The following is a 19,315-nucleotide window of genomic DNA, read 5'->3' as shown; positions in this document are numbered from 1 at the left end:
AGTACCATTCCGTTATATGGGCATATGGCGTATTGTGTATCAATTTATCAGTTGATGGGCACTGGGTTCTACCCTTTGTTTATTGTGAATAATGCTGCAATGAACATCTGAATCCAAGTTTTTGTGAGGATATGTTTTTATCTCTTTTGGTTGTATACCTAGGCCTCTTTTCCAGAAGCTCAACAGGCAAACATCTTCTGCACGTACAGGCCAAGGCCCTTCTGTACATTCTGAGAGCTATTCCCTGGTCCCAAACCTGGCAAGTTAAGCCAAAATTCTATTAACCTTCAAAGTCCATTTCATTCATTTATGAATTCACTCAGTGAACAAGTGTTCGTTCTCTACTAGGTGCCAAGCACGCTACTATGTGCTGGGGACGCAGAGGGAACAACACAGGCAAAATCCTGGTCCTCTTGGAGCTTAAGAACCAGTGAGAGCAAAGAGGGAAGTAACATAGATCCTGTGGCATGTTGCTTCCTCCACGAAGCACTCCTGGATCTCCCAGGAATGGTTCAATTCTACTCTAGTAGTACCTGTTTATTTTTCTTTTGCTCTATTTCAAAAGGGATTTCTATCTCTATAATGGCACCCATCCAAAATCCCGTAAAATTGAGAGAATGCATGAAAAGCACTTGGCACTCCTCTTGTCATGCTATAAAGAAGAGAGAGGGAGAGAGATTTATCATGATCATGAGTGTGTCCTCCTACTTGTGCCTCTTACGAGCACTATTATGGAATTCAAGAATGACTGATGTCATATGAAGGTGACTTGGCAAAACACTGACTTGCAGTCTGGAGCCCAAGGCTGGAGTCTCTTGATCCCCTGCTTACAACTGCTGTTGTAAGTTCCTTGGATATTCCACACACTTGAGGATGCAGCAACCATGTGTGGACTGAGTCTTTTTTCCTTCCACTCTTACCCCTAACTGGGACCAAACAGGTGCGACCATGTGTCCGGAGACTCTCTGAAGGGCCCTGGCATGCACAGGGACTGTGTCACAGCTCATGGCCAGGCATCTGCAGGACACAGCAGACATCCAGGGCCTCCTGGAGTTGGCCAGATCTACAGCTTTCTTACTACAGGAGCATCAGGATAAAATACCAGACTTTTCTGAGCCCGTTGAATAATACTGGGATCATACCAAGCTCGCAAGACTGTCATGCGTGTTAGAAACATCCAGGGGACTTCCCTGGTGGTGCAGTGGTTAAGAATCCACCTGCCAATGTAGTGGACACAGGTTCTAGCCCTGGTCCGGGAAGATCCCACATGCCACGGAGCAACTAAGCCCGTGTGCCACAACTACTGAGCCTGCGCTCTAGAGCCCGTGAGCCACAACTACTGAGCCCGCGTGCCACAACTAATGAAGCCCACGCGCCTAGAGCCCGTGCTCCACAACATGAGAAGCCACCGCAATGAGAAACCCTCACACTGCAATGAAGAGTAGCCCCCGCTCGCAGCAAGCAGAGAAAGCCCGCGCGCAGCAACGAAGACCCAACACAGCCCCAAAATAAATAAATAAATAAATTTATTTTAAAAAAACATCTGGGGAATCATGGAACCAAGTGGGACTTGAGCCCCTCCATCAGCCTCCATAGGGACCCCCACCCCCAAGTAAACTTCAGGTACAACAGTGTGCTTGCTGTGTACGTCCTCTTCAGGACCGGCCTGCTGGCAACCACTCTTCCAAACAGATTTTTGCCTCTCAGGTGCTTCTCTATAGAAATCTTGAGGCAGCTCCTGAAATTAGTACTCAGTGGTAATTAACTACTACCTTTTTTTTTTTCTTACATAGCTGGACGATCTGATAGGCACAGTCTCAGAATAGTAAAGCTAACAGCCTTTTAAGGCTCTTCTGGGAAGCCTGCTGTCTCGATACCCCCATCTCTGGCAGTTGTTTCTGGATCAACGAAATAAGAAACAGCTGTCCCCTCCCTCAAGTAGGAATCCGGGCTTTGGCTTTGATGCGCTGCGTCTCGGCCGGGTGGGCCCCGGGGAATCTCTCCAGGCGGGGTGAGGCCCCGAGGGCCGCCTCCAGCCCCCTTCCGCCCCGCACGGGTCCCAGCGCGCAGGGTGGAAGCCGGCGGCGCTCAGAACCCCTCTTCCCAGGCGGCTGGAGGCCCGGGAGCCGGGCGGGCGCAGCGGCGGGGCGCCGGCGGTCACGTGGTGAGTCAGCCGGGCGCGGGGCGGGGCGGGGCGCCGGCGGTCACGTGAGGAGTCGGTCGAGCGCGGGGCGGGGCCGGGCGCTCTACTTAGCGCGGGGGCGACCCTGAGGAGCTACAGCTGCTGCTCAGGCACCGGCACCATCGCCATCGCCGGCCAGGGCGGTCTCAGGCTGCAGGCCCCGGCCCTCTGCGGCGGCAGCGGAGTGCGGTGAGTGAGTGCGTGCGGGCGGGTCGGGGGGATGGGGAGACCGGCGTCCCTGGCCGGCGGAAAGGGGGACCCTCGGGCAGTCGCAGCCGGGCGAGCCGGGGCGAGCCGGGGCGGCACGGCGTCCTCCCGGACGTCTTTGTGGTGAGAAAAGCAAAAATGAATCCCAGCGCGGGTAGCCGGTGCTCCTCCCCCATTCCCACTCCGGCTGGGAGGCTCGTGTTCCCCCCCGCGCAGCCCCCAGTCCCCGAGTCGTGTTCTGACCCCAGGCCGGGTCATCCAGACCCCACGGTCCGCCGTCTTCAGGGCCGGGGAGGGCCGGGCGGTGGGATCCGAGGGAGGAGCCTGCGAGGAAGAGCTTGGCCCGGGCCCCGCTGACTTCGGCGGCAGCTCGGCTCCCCAGCCCCTTTTGAGCTAATGGGCCTCAGTTTCCTCGGTAAATTGCTGGGATGATAATATTTACCTGCATCAGTTTTAGGTGTATTCTTTTTCTAAAGGGTTTGCCCGGGCAGTTTCTTGCACACAATCACACCCAAGTCCGGGGACCCCCAGAAGACAGAAATTGGAAAACAGGAACCTGGAACTGGGTGGAGGAAGGTGGGAACCACAGAAAGAGTTAAATCCACAGATGGGAGGAGAAACTAAGCAGAGGGGGGGACAGGAGGCTGTAGGACCCGGGGTGCCAGCCCCGGGAGTGTGGGGGGAGGGAGAGGCTGGGCCCACCCCTGGTTTGCTAAGGAAGGGAGCCGGTCTGGGCCCAGGGTGCTGCGGGAGAGGCGAAGGCAGGGCAGAGCCCCGGGGGCATCGCCTGTCCCTCAGCTGATGACCGTGGAGGCCTCGGAGAGGGAGCGTTGTGGGGTGACCGAGTTTGGGGGTCCGCCGGCTGTCCAGGTAGATGTGAATTGGATTTGTCTTCTTCGTGGGCCTCGGTCAACCCCTTCCCTCGGCACTGAGGAAGCCAGTAGGCTGGCACGGGGAGAAGGACAGTAGCTCAGGCTCCACATTCCCTCCCTCTGACCCAGGAGAGACTCGTACCCAGTGCGGGGAGGAGGGGTTCAAAGGGAGGCCTAGAACCTTTGGTTACCTTTGGAAAAACTGACCCTCAGGTGCCTCACTACAGGCGAATGCAGCTGAGGTGCGTTCATCTAATTGAATCTATAGATGCAGGGTGGTATGAGGAAGAGCCTTAGCAGGGCGTCTGCTTTGGTAAAGGCTACTTTCCTTTTCTTTCGTAACATCCTTAACTTTCTGGAGGATTGTTTCCTGTTGGCACTGGGGATGGTGACTTAGCGCCTTTGAGCTTCATAGAGAAAGGGGCTGTGCTGCCCCCAACCTGTGTGGCTTTCCCAACGAGCTGAAGGCACCCTGGAGAATGGATTCACTCAAACCTTTGGTGGGCATTTTTGTCCCAGAGCTGGGGTGCAGCCAAGTGGAAGGGTGCAGATCCCTTATCTGGGGGCGTCCCAGGCCCAGGGGAAGGCGACTTGCGCCAGACGCAGCCCTGGCTCCACTTGAGCTCCCCTGCTGCTGGGTCTGGACAGCCTGTTTCTGAACTGGCCAGGCAGTGAGTGTGGAAGCCCTTTAGCTCCAGGAAGCACCTGCCTGTGTGCTGCCGATTCAGCAGCCTGAGCTGCGGCCCTCCTTGTAGATGGGCTCTTTCTTTCCCCAGCTGCCGGCCCTGGGAGTTGGAGTAGGACGTGGTATATATTTTAGGGCTAAGATACCTTGTGTTACCATTGGCAGCTGGATTGGGAAGTGAAGGAAGAGTGCTTTCAGGTGAGCCTTGGGATGTCTCTTGGGTGGTTTTCTTAAATGTGGTGATGAGATGGGGTTGTATTGAATATCCCTGTGCTCGGGAGAGAAGAACTGAAACGTTTCAGGGTGAGGACCCACAGTGTCTGCCGCCTGTTTTGGGCAGTTTAGCATAAGGAAAGCGTTGGAAGTACGTGAGGCTGAACTATATGAAATGGTAGTTTTTGTACATCAAGGAGGATTGCAGTCAGGCACTTGGATATGGTTCAGCCTCACGTGTAGAGGTGGTCAGGATTGACGGTAAATTGACGAATCTAGTTGAAGCACACACAGGTGTGTGTTGGACTCACTGGGTTTTGGGAGGCTGTCGGCATTCCACCCCTCGTCCCGTGTCTTCATCTTTTTGGTTCACGCTCAGCGCACACTCCAGAGCTGCCTAAGCAAGGGTGCCTGGGAGATGACTCCCGAGTCCCTCCATGCCTGGTATGTTCACATCCCAACCTAGTTTGGGTAGGAGGGGGATCTAGGGATCAAACACCATTAAACATTTAGACTTCAGTCCCGTTTTAAAGCGCAGGCCTCATCCCCACCTGCTTTTTGCAGCACCCACAGCTTCTTATCTCAGAGGTGTGTGTGTGTGTGTGTGTGTGTGTGTGTGTGTGTGTGTGTGTGTGTGTGGTCTTAGAGTCAGTGTCTTCCCTGCTGGTCATGGCCCCGGTGGGCGTGTGTGTGTGTGTGTGTGTGTGTGTGTGTGTGTGTGCGGGCTTAGAGTCAGTGCCTTCCCTGCTGGTTATGGTCCCAGTGTGTGTGTGTGTGTGTGTGTGTGTGTGTGTGTGTGTGTGTGTGTGTGTGTGGTCTTAGAGTCAGTGCCTTCCCTGCTGGTCATCAGACAGCAGCTTCCAGCTTCTTCACTCTGCAAATCTGTTACTGGTGTCTGAGGGACCTTGTAACTCTTATCTGCTCTTCTCTTTATGATTCTCCTGCCTGGTTGGGTTTTTTTTTCTCCTTGTTCTTTTAATACTTTGTATCAATTTGTGAATAATGTTATTGAAATTAACATACTTTAATTATACTGCATGTGTCCTTTTTCCACTTGTGTCTGTGAGATTGATTTAGGTTAATACATAGCAGGTCCAGTTCATTCATCTTAAATGCACGGTGTATTTATTTCCTGAGGGACAGTTAGTTTTGCTTTTTCACTGTTCTCAGCACTGCAGTATCCTTGTGTCTGTCAGACACTTGCAAGAGTTCCTCTAGGGCAGAAGCAGAAGTCAGTAAGTTGCTGGGTCCTAAGGTGTGTGCACCTTCCATTTTTCTAGATACTGACAGTGCTGTCCAATGAGGTTTTACCAGCGTATATTCCCAGTGGCCTTGAGGGTTTTTGTCTCTCATATTTACCAACACCAGACATTATCGGACTTTAATTTCTGCCAGTCTGGTGCGTTTGAAATGCTGTCCTCGTTTTGATTTGCATGACTGGGAAGTCAAATTTAATTCTTTGCTCTAGGAAATCATTGATGAGGTTTTTCTATTTTTGTTGTTGATCAGTGATAGTTTGTGGGTTTTAATGTGTTTGTCCACAGCTAGAACTTAAGAAGGCTTCTTTTGATCCTAACCTAGGTATCTGGACTTGTCTGCAATTAGATAATATTTTCTGATCTTTTAACTTTGAGGATGCGTGTGGGTTTCGGGTACTGGAAGTCTGACTCTTCCACTTCACAGGTGAGAAAACTGAGGCATCTGCAAGTTTGTGACATGACAGGTGTCACGCAGATAATTGTGGAGGAATCTCTACAATTCGATCTCTTGGCAGTTCTGTCCCTACCCAGGTACACCATCCAGAGCTTGCCTTGGGTCTTTTCTTAAGCTTCAGTTTCCCTCACCTGGGAAACAAAAACCTTAATCAAGACCAGAGGCCCTTTTCCATCACTACCATCTTATGAATGCTGGGTGCTGGGAAGGATGGTGCCTGCAGTCTTGACTGTATTACCTGTCTCTACGGGGCAAATCACTCACTTAGTCTGGTCATCAAGATAACCTAGAGTTACCAGCACGGATGCGGCAAGGAGGATGGGACAGATACCATCTAGATAGTGAACTGATCCAGTATAGAGCAGTGTGAAACCAGCTACTCTGCCGAGAGACCCAGCGGGGCTGAGCTTCTCCGTGACCCCCTGACCTGCTGACCTGGACTGGGGCAGGATGTGCTCACTGGAACAAACCAGTCACATGGCCTCTGGGCTTGCGCAAGACCTGGGAAGGCGATGCTGCCCAAGGGGTTCAGCTGCTCCAGGGTACAGGCCTTGTCACACATCAGCTGGGAGCCATCAGCCCCCCCTTCTCCAAATACTTAGCCCTGCAGGTATTTGGGGGGTACTTTCTTCTGGTGGTCAAGATAGCAGGATAAACCATCATCTGAGTAGGGGGATCCTGATTTTTCTTCCACACTGGGATACAGCCGAGAATAGAAAGAATTACCCTGCGATGGCAGGAGTTAACCGGCCTGCGCACAGGGAGCTGTATGTTCGCGCTGCTGGTGCTGGTGCGTGAGGGATTGTTTTCTGGTGGCAGTAGGGCTGTCCACACCCAGCCAGGCTGCAGGGAAGATGTCTCCTTCCATCTCCCAGCAGCCTGGTGAGGGGAATGTATCTTCCCAGGGCCCCAGGGGAGGAAACCCAGACCAAGCCGGAGAGGCGAGGCCTTTCTGTTGCTTGTTCTTGTGTCTGCCAATCCCCCCCCAGCAGTGCCCAGCCAGCAGGGAGATGTACTCCAGCCTGGGATTGAATTAGGGAGCTGCTGTGTTCCCGCAGGCTGGAGAGGCATGGCACACTCATCTCATTTGAATCTCCAGGGATTTCTGAAAACTTTCATGAAGTAGCCCCAAGGTCCTTCAGGATCCAGGCAGCACGCCCGTTTTAGAAGCTGAGACACAGGGATGAAGCATCTCTTCAGCATCACACTAAGTCAGGGTCAGCGTCGGGGAGCAATCCAGCAAGCAAAAGCCTCTAGAACTTTCCAGAACTTTGCCCAAATGGTCATGTTTCTCAAAACTACAAAATGTTTTGACCGCTGAGGGCCTTCTTGGGGGATCCATGGTTTTAGGCCTAGGAGAGTAACTTTCTAAGTGTGCAGGTTATGAGCTGCTGTGGATGACCTTAAGCAGTGTCCCATTTGTGGGCAGTGTAGCCGCGCGGTTTCCAGGCACCATGGGAGAGCAGCTCGAGGAGGCCTCCCTGCTGAGCCTGGTGGGAATCAGTCACTTATTTCAGGCAGACAACCGGCAGACGGGGAGCAGGGGAGTCCCTGTGAGTGTCCGAAAGGGTTCGGGTGCCGGAGGCAGGTGGGGCCTTCTCGCAGCTCCTGGAGCCTGCAGTGACGCGCTGGGTGCCTTTTCTGGGCCACACAGCGCTTGCTTGGGCGCATTTAGCTGCGGGGAGCCGGGCTGTAGGGGCTGGAGAGCCAGCGATGCCTGGCCATCTGTCTCCTTAAAGCCGTGAGGATGAAGACTGGCAGCTGTTTTTGTTTGGTTTTGGTTTTGATTTAAAGATTATAAGCCAGAAAGCAGCTTCACATGTTTCCATTAGGAACCAAGACGTAAAACAGAAAGACCATGTCAAGGCTGTGCTTCGGACTCAAGGAGAGGTCCTGGGTGTCCTTCGGGTCGATCAGAGCACATCTGAGGTCGGGTCGCTTGTACCGCTCCAACATGGAGGTGTAAGTGGGCGGCTGACATGGAGGGGAAGCGCAGGCCTGCCTGCTTCTGTGTGGGTGCGCTGAAATGGCCCAGGCTCCCGGAGCCAGTGCCGCGGTGACAGCAAGGGGCAAGAGCAGCCTTTGTGGAAGAGAAACACAAGCTGTAGCAAGGTCCCACTGAACCTTCACAACCCTCCAGCCCTTCCACCTTCCCCCCGCCTAGAGCCACTTTGCTGACATGTAAGAAACAACCTTAATTTGTGGCTATTGGCAAAATGAAGGCACTCAGTTCTTTAGAGCCAACAGTGAAAGGGGTCAGCAGTATTTAAGCGGCAGCAGTGGGTAAGGGAGAGCAGAGGACCTGATGAAAGACTGTGGCTGGACATGCATCCATCTTCTTCTGGATTAGTCAGAAGATTGCAGCTGGCTGATTTGGAAATTTCAGGTACATGTCCTGTCTCCTTAGATCAGATTTAGAAACCAGTCTACAGAGGATTCTTAACTGCGTAAGAAGGCTGTTTTAAAAACCAAGCTTGCTGTATGATTATCTCAAAACATGCAGAGAAAGCTTTGGACAAAATTCAACACCCATTTATGATAAAAGCCCTGAAGAAATAGGCATAGGGGGAACTTTATTCAACATTAAAAAAGGACATATATAACAAACCCACAGCCAATATCGTCCACAATGGTGAAAAAATGAAACCATTTGCACTAAGATCAGGAACAAGACAAGGTTGCCCACTCCCACCAATCTTTTTTTTTATATGGCATATTTTTTACATCTTTATTGCAGTATAATTGCTTTACAATGGTGTGTTAGTTTCTGCTTCACAACAAAATGAATCAGTTATATATATATATTTTTATATATATATATATATATATGTTACCATATCTCTTCCCGCTTGCATCTCCCTCCCTCCCACCCTCCCTATCCCACCCCTCGAGGCGGTCACCAAGTACCGAGCTGATCTCCGTGTGCTATGCGGCTGCTTCCCACTAGCTATCTACCTTACGTTTGGTAGTGTATATGTGTCCATGCCTCTCTCTCACTTTGTCACAGCTTACCCTTCCCCCTCCCCACATCAAGTCCATTCTCTAGGAGGGCTGTGTCTTTATTCCTGTCTTACCCCTAGGTTCTTCATGACCTTTTTTTTCCCCTGAAATTCCATATATATGTGTTAGCATACGGTATTTGTCTTTCTCTTTCTGACTTACTTCACTCTGTATGACAGACTCTAGGTCTATCCAGCTCATTACAAACAGCTCAGTTTCGTTTCTTTTTATGCCTGAGTAATATTCCATTGTATGTATGTGCCACATCATCTTTATCCATTCATCCGATGATGGACACTTAGGTTGTTTCCATCTCCGGGCTATTGTAAATAGAGCTGCAGTGAACATTTTGGCACATGACTCTTTTCGAATTACGGTTTTCTCAGGGTATATGCCCAGTAGTGGCATTGCTGGGTCATATGGTAGTTCTATTTGTAGTTTCTAAAGGAACCTCCGTACCGTTCTCCACGGTGGCTGTATCAATTTACATTCCCACCAGCAGTGCAAGAGGGTTCCCTTCTCTCCCCACCCTCTCCAGCGTTTATTGTGTCTAGATTTTTTGATGATGGCCATTCTGACTGGTGTGAGATGATATCTCATTGTAGTTTTGATTTGCATTTCTCTAATGATTAAGGATGTTGAGCATTCTTTCATGTGTTTGTTGGCAGTCTGTATATCTTCTTTGGAGAAATGTCTATTTAGGTCCTCTGCCCATTTTGGGAGTGGGCTGATTGGTTTTTTGTTATTGAGCTGCATGAGCTGCTTATACATTTTGGAGGTTAATCCTTTGTCAGTTGCTTCATTTGCAAATATTTTCTGCCATTCTGAGGGTTGTCTTTTGGTCTTGGTTACGGTTTCCTTTGCTGTGCAAAAGCTTTGAAGTTTCATTCGGTCCCATTTGTTTATTATTGTTTATATTTCCATTTCTCTAGGAGGTGGGTCAAAAAGGATCTTGCTGTGATTTATGTCATAGAGTGTCCTGCCTATGTTTTCCTCTAAGAGTTTGATGGTTTCTGGCCTTACGTTTAGGCCTTTAATCCGTTTTTGCGCTTATTTTTGTGTATGGTGTTAGGGAGTGATGTAATCTCATACTTTTACACGTACCTGTCCAGTTTTCCCAGCACCACTTACTGAAGAGGCTGTCCTTTCTCCCCTGTACATTCCTGCCTCCTTTATTAAAAGTAAGGTGACCATATGTGCGTGGGTTTATGTCTGGGCTTTCTATCCTGTTCCTTTGATCTGTCTTTCTGTTTTTGTGCCAGTACCATACTGTCGTGATTACTGTAGCTTTGTAGTATAGTCTGAAGTCAGGGAGCCTGATTCCTCCTGCTCCGTTTTTCGTTCTCAAGATTGCTTTGGCTATTCGGGGTCTTTTGTGTTTCCATACAAATTGTGAAATTTTTTGTTCTGGGTCTGCGAAAAATGCCAGTGGTAGTTTGATAGGGATTGCATTGAAGCTGTAGATTGCTTTGGGTAGTAGAGTCATTTTCACCATGTTGATTCTTCCAATCCAAGAACATGGTATATCTCTCCATCTGTTTGTATCACCTTTAATTTCTTTCATCAGTTTCTTATAATTTTCTGCATACAGGTCTTTTGTCTCCTCAGGTAGGTTTATTCCTAGATATCTTATCCTTTTGGTTGCAGTGGTAAATGGGAGTGTTTCCTTGATTCCACCGTCAGATTTTTCGTCATTAGTGTATAGGAATGCCAGAGGTTTCTGTGCATTAATTTTGTATCCTGCTACTTTACCAAATTCATTGATTAGCTCTAGTGGTTTTCTGGTAGCATCTTTAGGGTTCTCTATGTATAGTATCATGTCATCTGCAGAAAGTGACAGCTTTACTTGTTCTTTCCCGATTTGGATTCCTTTTATTTCCTTTTTTCTCTGATTGCTGTGGCTAAAACTTCCAAAAACTATGCTGAATAAGCGTGGTGAGAGTGGGCAAAGTTGTCTTGTTCCTGATCTTGGTGGAAATGCTTTGAGGTTTTCACTGTTGAGGACGATGTTGGCTGTGGGTTTGTCATATATGGCCTTTATTATGTTGAGGAAAGTTCCCTCTGTGCCTACTTTCTGCAGGGTTTTTATCATAAGTGGGTGTTGAATTTTGTCGAAAGCTTTCTGTGCCTCTGTTGAGATGATCATATGGTTTTCCTCCTTCAGTTTGTTAATACGGTGTATCACGTTGATTGATTTGCGTGTATTGAAGAATCCTTGCATTCCTGGAATAAACCGCACTTGGTCATGGTGTATGATCCTTTTAATGTGCTGTGTTGGATTCTGTTTGCTAGTATTTTGCTGAGGACGTTTGCATCTGTGTTCATCAGTGATAGTGGCCTGTAGTTTTCTTTCTTTGTGACATCCTTGTCTGGTTTTGGTATCAAGGTGATGGTGGCCTCGTAGAATGAGTTTGGGCCTCTTTCTCCCTCTGCTATATTTGGGAAGAGTTTGAGAAGGATAGGTCTTAGGTCTTCTCTGAATGTTTTATAGAATTCGCCTTTGAAGCACTCTCGTCCTGGGCTTTTGTTTGTTGGAAGATTTTTAATCACAGTTTCAGTTTCAGTGCTTGTGATTGTTCTGTTCATATTTTCTATTTCTTCTTGATTCAGTGTTGGCAGTTTGTGCATTTCTAAGAATTTGTCTATTTCTTCCACTTTGTCCATTTTATTGGTTATAGAGTTGCTTGTAGTAATCTCTCATGATCTTTTGTTTTTCTGCAGTGTCAATTTTCACTTCTGCTTTTTCATTTCAAATTCTGTTGATTTGAGTCTTCTCCCTTTTTTTCTTGATAATTCTGGCTAACGGTTTATTTATTTTTTTATCTTCTTAAATAGTCAGCTTTTAGTTTTATTGATCTTTGCTATCATTTCCTTCATTTGTTTTTCATTTATTTCTGATCTGATTTTTATTTTTTTTTTCCTTCTGCTACTCTTGGGGGTTTTTTGTTTTTCTTTCTCTACTTGCTTTAGTTGCAAGTTTAGGTTGTTATTCGGAATGTTTCGTGTTTGTTAAGGTGGGATTGTTTTGCTATAAACTTCCCTCTTAGAACTGCTTTTGCTGCATTCCATCGGTTTTGGGTCATCCTGTCTCCTTTGTCATTTGTTTCTAGATATTTTTTTATTTCCTCTTTGATTTCTTCAGTGATCACTTTGTTATCATGTAGTGTATTGTTTAACTTCCATGTGTTTGTGTTTTCTATAGATCTTTTCCTGTAATTGATATCTAGTCTCATAGCATTGTGGTCGGAAAAGATACTTGATACAATTTCAATTTTCTTAAATTTACGAAGGCTTGATTTGTGACCCAAGATATCTATCCTGGAGAATGTTCCATGAGCACTTGAGTGAAGTGTGTATTCTGTTGTCTTTGGATGGAATGTCCTAAAAATATCAATTAAGTCTATCTTGTGTAATGTATCATATAAAGGTTGTGTTTCCTTATTTAGTTTCCGTTTGAGTGATCTGTCCATTGGTGAAAGTGGGGTGTTAAAGTCCCCTACTATGAATGTGTTACTGTCAATCTCCGTTTTTTAGGCTGTTAGTATTTGCCTTATGTATTCAGGTGCTCCTATGTTGGGGGCATAAATATTTACAATTGTTATGTCTTCTTCTTGGCTCGATCCCTTGATCATTATGTAGTGTCTTTCTTTGTCTCTTCTAATAGTTTTTATTTTAAAGTCCATTGTGTCTGATATGAGAATTGCTACTCCAGCTTTCTTTTGGTTTCCATTTGCATGGAATATCTTTTTCCATCCCCTTACTTTCAGTCTGTATGTGTCTCTGGGTCTGAAGTGGGTCTCTTGTAGACAGCATATATATGGGTCTTGTTTTTGTATCCATTCAGCCAATCTGTGTCTTTTGGTGGGAGCATTTAGTCCATTTACATTTAAGGTAATTATTGATACGTATGTTCCTATTCTCATTTTGTAAATTGTTTTGGGTTCGTTATTATAGGTCTTTTCCTTCTCTTGTGTTTCTTGCCTAGAGAAGTTCCTTTAGCATTTGTTGTAAAGCTGGTTTGGCAGTGTTGATCTCTCTCAGCTTTTGCTTGTCTGTAAAGGTTTTAATTTCTCCATCTAATCTGAATGAGATCCTTGTTGGGTAGGGTAATCTTGGTTGCAGGTTTTTGTCCTTCATCACTTTAAATATGTCCTGCCAGTTCCTTGTGGCTTGCAGAGTTTCTGCTGAGAGATCAGCTGTTAACCTTATGGGGATTCCCTTGTGTGTTATTTGTTGTTTTTCCCTTGCTGCTTTTAATATGTTTTCTTTGTATTTAATTTTTGACAGTTTGATTAATATGTGTCTTGGCGTATTTCTTCTTGGATTTATCCTATATGGGACTCTCTGTCCTTCCTGGACTTGATTAACTATTTCCTTTCCCATATTAGGGAAGTTTTGCACTATAATCTCGCCAGATATTTTCTCAGTCTCTTTCTTTTTCTATTCTTTTTTGGAACCCCTATAATTCGAATGTTGGTGCGTTTAATGTTGTCCCAGAGGTCTCTGAGACTGTCCTCAGTTCTTTTCATTCTTTTTTCTTTATTCTGCTCTGCAGTAGTTATTTCCACTATTTTGTCTTCCAGGTCCCTTATCCGTTCTTCTGCCTCAGTTATTCTGCTATTGATCCCTTGTAGAGTATTTTTAATTTCATTTACTGTGTTGTTCATCGTTGCTTGTTTCATCTTTAGTTCTAGGTCCTTGTTAAATGTTTCTTGCATTTTGTCTATTTCCAAGATTTTGTATCATCTTTACTATCATTATTCTGAATTCTTTTTCAGGTAGACTGCGTATTTCCTCTTCATTTGTTAGGTCTGGTGGGTTTTTATCTTGCTCCTTCATCTGCTGTGTGTTTTTCTGTCTTCTCATTTTGCTTATCTTACTGTGTTTGGGGTCTCCTTTTTGCAGGCTGCAGGTTCGTCGTTCCCGTTGTTTTTGGTGTCTGTCCCCAGTGGCTAAGGTTGGTTCAGTGGGTTGTGTAGGCTTCCTGGTGGATGGAACTAGTGCCTGTGTTCTGGTGGATGAGGCTGGATCTTGTCTTTCTGGTGGGCAGGTCCACATATGGTGGTGTGTTTGGGGGTGTCTGTGGACTTATTACGATTTTAGGCAGGCTCTCTGCTAACATGTGCGGTTGTGTTCCTGTTTTGCTAGTTGTTTGGCATAGGATGTCCAGCACTGTAGCTTGCTGGTCGTTGAGTGAAGCTGGGTGCTGGTGTTGAGATGGATATCTGTGGGAGATTTTTGCCATTTGATATTATGTGGAGCTGGGAGGTCTCTTGTGGACCAGTGTCCTGAAGTTGGCTCTCCCACCTCAGAGGCACAGCACTGACTCCTGGCTGCTGCACCAAGAGACTTTCATCCACATGGCTCAGAATAAGAGGGAGAAAAAGTAGGAAAACAGAATTAGTAGAAGTAGAAAGAAAAAAAGGAAGGAAGGAAGAAAGGAAAGAAGGAAGAAAAGAAGGAAAGGAAGGAGGAAGGAAGGAAAGGAGGGAGGGAGGAACAGAGGAATGGAGGGAGGAAGGAAAGAAGGAAGGAGTTAAGGAAGGAAAGAAGAAAGGAAGAAGATAAAGTAAAATTAAATAAAATATAAAGTTATTAAAATAAATGAATAGTTATTAAGGAAAAAATTAAAAACAAAAAACGGACGGGTAGAACCCTAGCAAATGGTGGAAGCAAAGCTATACAGACAAAATCTCACACAGAAGCATACACATACACACTCACAAAAAGAGGAAAAGGGCAAAAAATCATAAATCTTCCTCTCAGAGTCCACCTCCTTAATTTGGGATGATTCGTTGTCTATTCATGTATTCCATAGTTGAAGAGTACTTCAAGTTGATTGTGGAGGTTTAATCCGCTGTTTCTGAGGCTGCTGGGAGAGATTTCCCTTCCTCCTCTTTGTTCTCACAGCTCCCAGGGGCTCAGCTTTGGATTTGGCCCCGCCTCTGTGTGTAGGTCGCCAGAGGGCGTCTGTTCTTCGCTCAGACAGGGCGGGGTTAAAGGAGCCGCTGATTCGGGGCCTCTGGCTCACTCAGGCCTGGGGCAGGGAGGGGTACGGTTGCTGGGTGAGCCTGTGGTGGCAGAGGCCGGAGTGACGTTGCACCAGCCTGAGGCGCGCTGTGCGTTCTCCCTGGGAAGTTGTCTCTGCATCCCGGGACCCTGGCAGTGGCGGGCTGCACAGGCTCCCGGGAGGGGAGGTGTGGAGAGTGACCTGTGCTCGCACACAGGTTTCTTGGTGGCAGCTGCAGCAGCCTTAGCGTCTCCTGCCCGTCTCTGGGGTCCGCGCTTTTAGCCGCGGCTCGCGCCCGTCTGTGGCGCTCCTTTAAGCGGCGCTCTTAATCCCCTCTCCCCACGCACCAGGAAACAAAGAGGGAAGAAAAAGTCTCTTGCCTCTTCGGCAGCTCCAGACGTTTTCCCGGACTCCGTTCCGGCTAGCCGTGGTGCACTAGCCCCTTCAGGCTGTGTTCACGCCGCCAACCGCAGTCCTCTCCCTGCCGTCCGAAGCCGAGCCTCAGCTTGCAGCCCCGCCTGCCACGGTGGGTGAGCAGACAAGCCTCTCGGCCTGGTGAGTGCCGGTCGGCACAGATCCTCTGTGTGGGAATCTCCCCGCGTTGCCCTCCGCACCCCTGTTGCTGCGCTCTCCTCCGCGGCTCCGAAGCTCCCCCCCTCCGCTACCCGCAGTCTACGCCTGTGAAGGAGCTTCCTAGTGTGTGGAAACCTTTCCTCCTTAACAGCTCCCTCCCACTGGTGCAGGTCCTGTCCCTATTCTTTTGTCTCTGTTTTTTACTTTTTCTTTTGCCCTACCCAGGTACATGGGGAGCTTCTTGCCTTTTGGGAGGTCTGAGGTCTTCTGCCAGCGCTCAGTAGGTGTTCTGTAGGAGTTGTTCCCCATGTAGATGTATTTCTGGTGTACCTGTGGGAAGGAAGGTGGTCTCCGCGTCTTACTCTTCTGCCATCTTCCCCTCCCTCACCATTCTTATTCAACATAGTTTTGGAAGTTTTAGCCACAGCAATCAGAGAAGACAAGAAAATAAAAGGAATCCAAATCGGAAAAGAAATAAAGCTGTCACTGTCTGCAGATGACATGATAATATACATAGAGAATCCTAAAGATGCTACCAGAAAACTACTAGAGCTAATCAATGAATTTGGTAAAGTAGCAGGTTGCAAAATTAATGCACAGAAATGTCTGGCATTCTTATACAATAATGATGAAAAATCTGAAAGTAAAAACAAGAAAACACTCCTATTTACCATTGCAACAATAAGAATAAAATATTTAGGAATAAATCTATCTAAGGAGACAAAAGATATGTATGCAGAAAATTATAAGAAACTGATGAAAGAAATTAAAGGTGATACAAACAGATGGAGAGATATACATGTTCTTGGATTGGAAGAATCAACATGGTGAAAATGACTCTACTACCCAAAGCAATCTACAGCTTCAATGCAATCCCTATCAAACTACCACTGGCATTTTTCGCAGAACCAGAACAAAAAATTTCACAATTTGTATGGAAACACAAAAGACCCCGAATAGCGAAAGCAATCTTGAGAACGAAAAACGGAGCTGGAGGAATCATGCTCTCTGACTTCAGACTATACTACAAAGCTACAGTAATCAAGACAGTATGGTACTGGCACAAAAACAGAAAGATCAGTGGAACAGGATAGAAAGCCCAGAGATAAACCCTCGCACATATGGTCACTTTATCTTTGATAAAGGATGCAGGAATGTACAGTGGAGAAAGGACAGCGTTTTCAATAATTGGTGCTGGGTAAACTGGACAGGTACATGTGAAAGTATGAGATTAGATCACTCCCTAACACCATACACAAAAATAAGCTCAAAATAGATTAAAGCCCTAAATGTAAGGCCAGAAATTATCAAACCCTTAGAGGAAAACATAGGCAGAACACTCTATGACATAAATCACAGCAAGATCCTTTTTGACCCACCTCCTAGAAAAATAGAAATAAAACCAAAAATAAACAAATGGGACCTAATGAAACTTCACAGCTTTTGCACAGCAAAGGAAACCATAAACAAGACCAAAAGACAACCCTCAGAATGGGAGAAAATATTTGCAAATGAAGCAACTGACAAAGGATTAACCTCCAAAATGTATAAGCAGCTCATGCAGCTCAATAACAAAAAACCAATCAACCCACTCCAAAAATGGGCAGAGGACCTAAATAGACATTTCTCCAGAGAAGATATACAGACTGCCAACAAACACATGAAAGAATGCTCAACATCCTTAATCATCAGAGAAATGCAAATCAAAACTACAATGAAATATCATCTCACACCAGTCAGAATGGCCATCATCAAAAAATCTAGACACAATAAACGCTGGAGAGGGTGGGGAGAGAAGGGAACCCTCTTGCACTGCTGGTGGGAATGTGAATTGGTACAGCCACTATGGAGAACAGTATGGAGGTTCCTTAAAAAACTACAAATAGAACTACCATATGACCCAGCAATGCCACTACTGGGCATATACCCTGAGAAAACCATAATTCAAAAATTGTCATGTATCAAAATGTTCATTGCAGCTCTACTTATGGTAGCACAGAGATGGAAACAATCTAAGTGTTCATCATTGGATGAATGGATAAAGAAGATGTGGCACATATATACAATGAAATATTACTCAGGCATAAAAAGAAACGAAATTGAGTTATTTGTAATGAGGTTGATAGACCTAGAATCTGTCATACAGAATGAAGTAAATCAGAAAAAGAAAGATAAATACTGTATGCCCACACATATATATGGAATTTAAGAAAAAAAATGTCACGAAGAACCTAGGGGTGAGACAGGAATAAAGACACAGACCTACTAGAGAATGGACTTGAGGATATGGGGAGGGGGAAGGGTAAGCTGTGACAAAGCGAGAGAGAGGCATGGACATATATACACTACCAAACGTAAGGTAGATAGCTAGTGGGAAGCAGCCGCATAGCACAGGGAGATCAGCTCTGTGCTTTGTGACCACCTAGAGGGGTGGGATAGGGAGGGTGAGAGGGAGGGAGACGCAAGAGGGAAGAGATATGGGAACATATGTGTATGTATAAGTGATTCACTTTGTTATAAAGCAGAAACTAGCACACTATTGTAAAGCAATTATACTCTAATAGAGATGTAAAAAAAAAAAAAAGCTTGGCTGTGTGTCCCTGGGATGTCAGGATGCCTGTGTTCATTTCCCTCCTTCCTGAGCCCCAAGGCCCATGGTGGTCCCAGGACTGGATTCAGCGTGGTGTGGGGAGCAGCTCTGTTCTTAGGGGAGGCTCACAGCGTCACCTGGACGCAGGCCCTAGTTTGCCCAGGACAACATTCTGCGGAGCTCGAGCAGAATGTGCTTTCATATAAACAGTCAAGTGCTCTAAGGATTTGGAGTGGAAAGAAGTGACAGAGCTCCCCCCCCCCCTTTTTTTTTTTTTTGCTCTCACTGTTGCGGCCTCTCCCGTTGCAGAGCACAGGCTCTGGACACGCAGGCTCAGCGGCCATGGCTCACGGGCCCCGCCGCTCCACGGCATGTGGGATCCTCCCAGACTGGGGCACGAAGCCGTGTCCCCTGCATCGGCAGGCGGACTCTCGACCACTGTGCCTCCAGGGAAGCCCGAGAGCCCCTTTTTTAAAGCCAGAGAGTAGTTTGGAAAAAGGCCAGGGGGTGTAATGGATCCCAAGGTCTTCCCAGGAAGTAAGCTGACTGAGGGCTGCAAGTCACATCTGCCCACAGCCGCCCTTCCTCCTGTCCACACCCTGATGGGGATCTGGTGACTTGCAGGTGTCCTAATCCTGTTTGGGGCCCTCTTCCCTCACAGTAAGGACTTTCTGTTCTTTCTCTCTGGTTTTTAAGGGGAGAAGAACCGCCACAGAATTGAGAAAAGGGAAGTGTTTGTTCAAAAGAGGGGAAGTGGAAGCTGGTGGTGTTTCATGCTGAGACCACGAGTGGGATCGTGACTGGCTTTGTAACAGCATAGCTCATGCTTTAAACCATTTGTACTTAGTTTGTCCTGTTTCAGGATGCATGTGGATGTGGACAGAAAGCAAGAGGTGGTGTTCACTGGAATGCAGGGGCATCTGTCTGTCCCCACAGGAGGAGAAATCTGATTCCGTATTCTCTGGCATCTCAGCAACCTCCGGACCCTTAGAAGGAGAGGTCCGTTGGGAGATTGATTGGAGTTAAAATCTCAGTTTTAATTGGGGCTCTTTGTGATGTGGAGGTATTTTGGGCGGGTTTGAGTGAACTGGACTTGTCTGGCATGGACTGCAAGTGGGGAGAGGAGAGGAGACAGGGAGGAGGAGAAGGGTGGGGCCTCTGCTGCCTTCTGACTGGCAGGCACCCTCCTTTCACTCTGGACTTCCACCCGGGGACACGAGTGCTCACCAGCTCCATTTCACAGGTGGTGAGACTGAGGCTCAGTGAAGGC

The 19,315-nt window shown here is 47.1% G+C and overlaps 1 protein-coding gene across 2 annotated transcripts in view; it reads left to right on the top strand.

The window, feature by feature from the left end:
- Positions 1-2,231: 2,231 nt before the first annotated feature.
- Positions 2,232-19,315, top strand: part of CTSB (cathepsin B) — a 28,632-nt gene continuing 11,548 nt past the window's right edge. For both annotated transcript variants that reach the window (XM_060155796.1, XM_060155797.1), the window contains exon 1: positions 2,232-2,371. The gene's annotated coding sequence lies outside the window, so the exon portion shown is untranslated. The remainder of the gene's footprint in view (positions 2,372-19,315) is intronic.

This window comes from Lagenorhynchus albirostris, chromosome 7 (assembly GCF_949774975.1).
Source record: "Lagenorhynchus albirostris chromosome 7, mLagAlb1.1, whole genome shotgun sequence".
NCBI classification, from domain to species: domain Eukaryota; kingdom Metazoa; phylum Chordata; class Mammalia; order Artiodactyla; family Delphinidae; genus Lagenorhynchus; species Lagenorhynchus albirostris.
The sequence above is the reverse complement of the archived record's forward strand: the minus strand, read 5'-3'. Positions and strand labels throughout refer to the sequence as shown.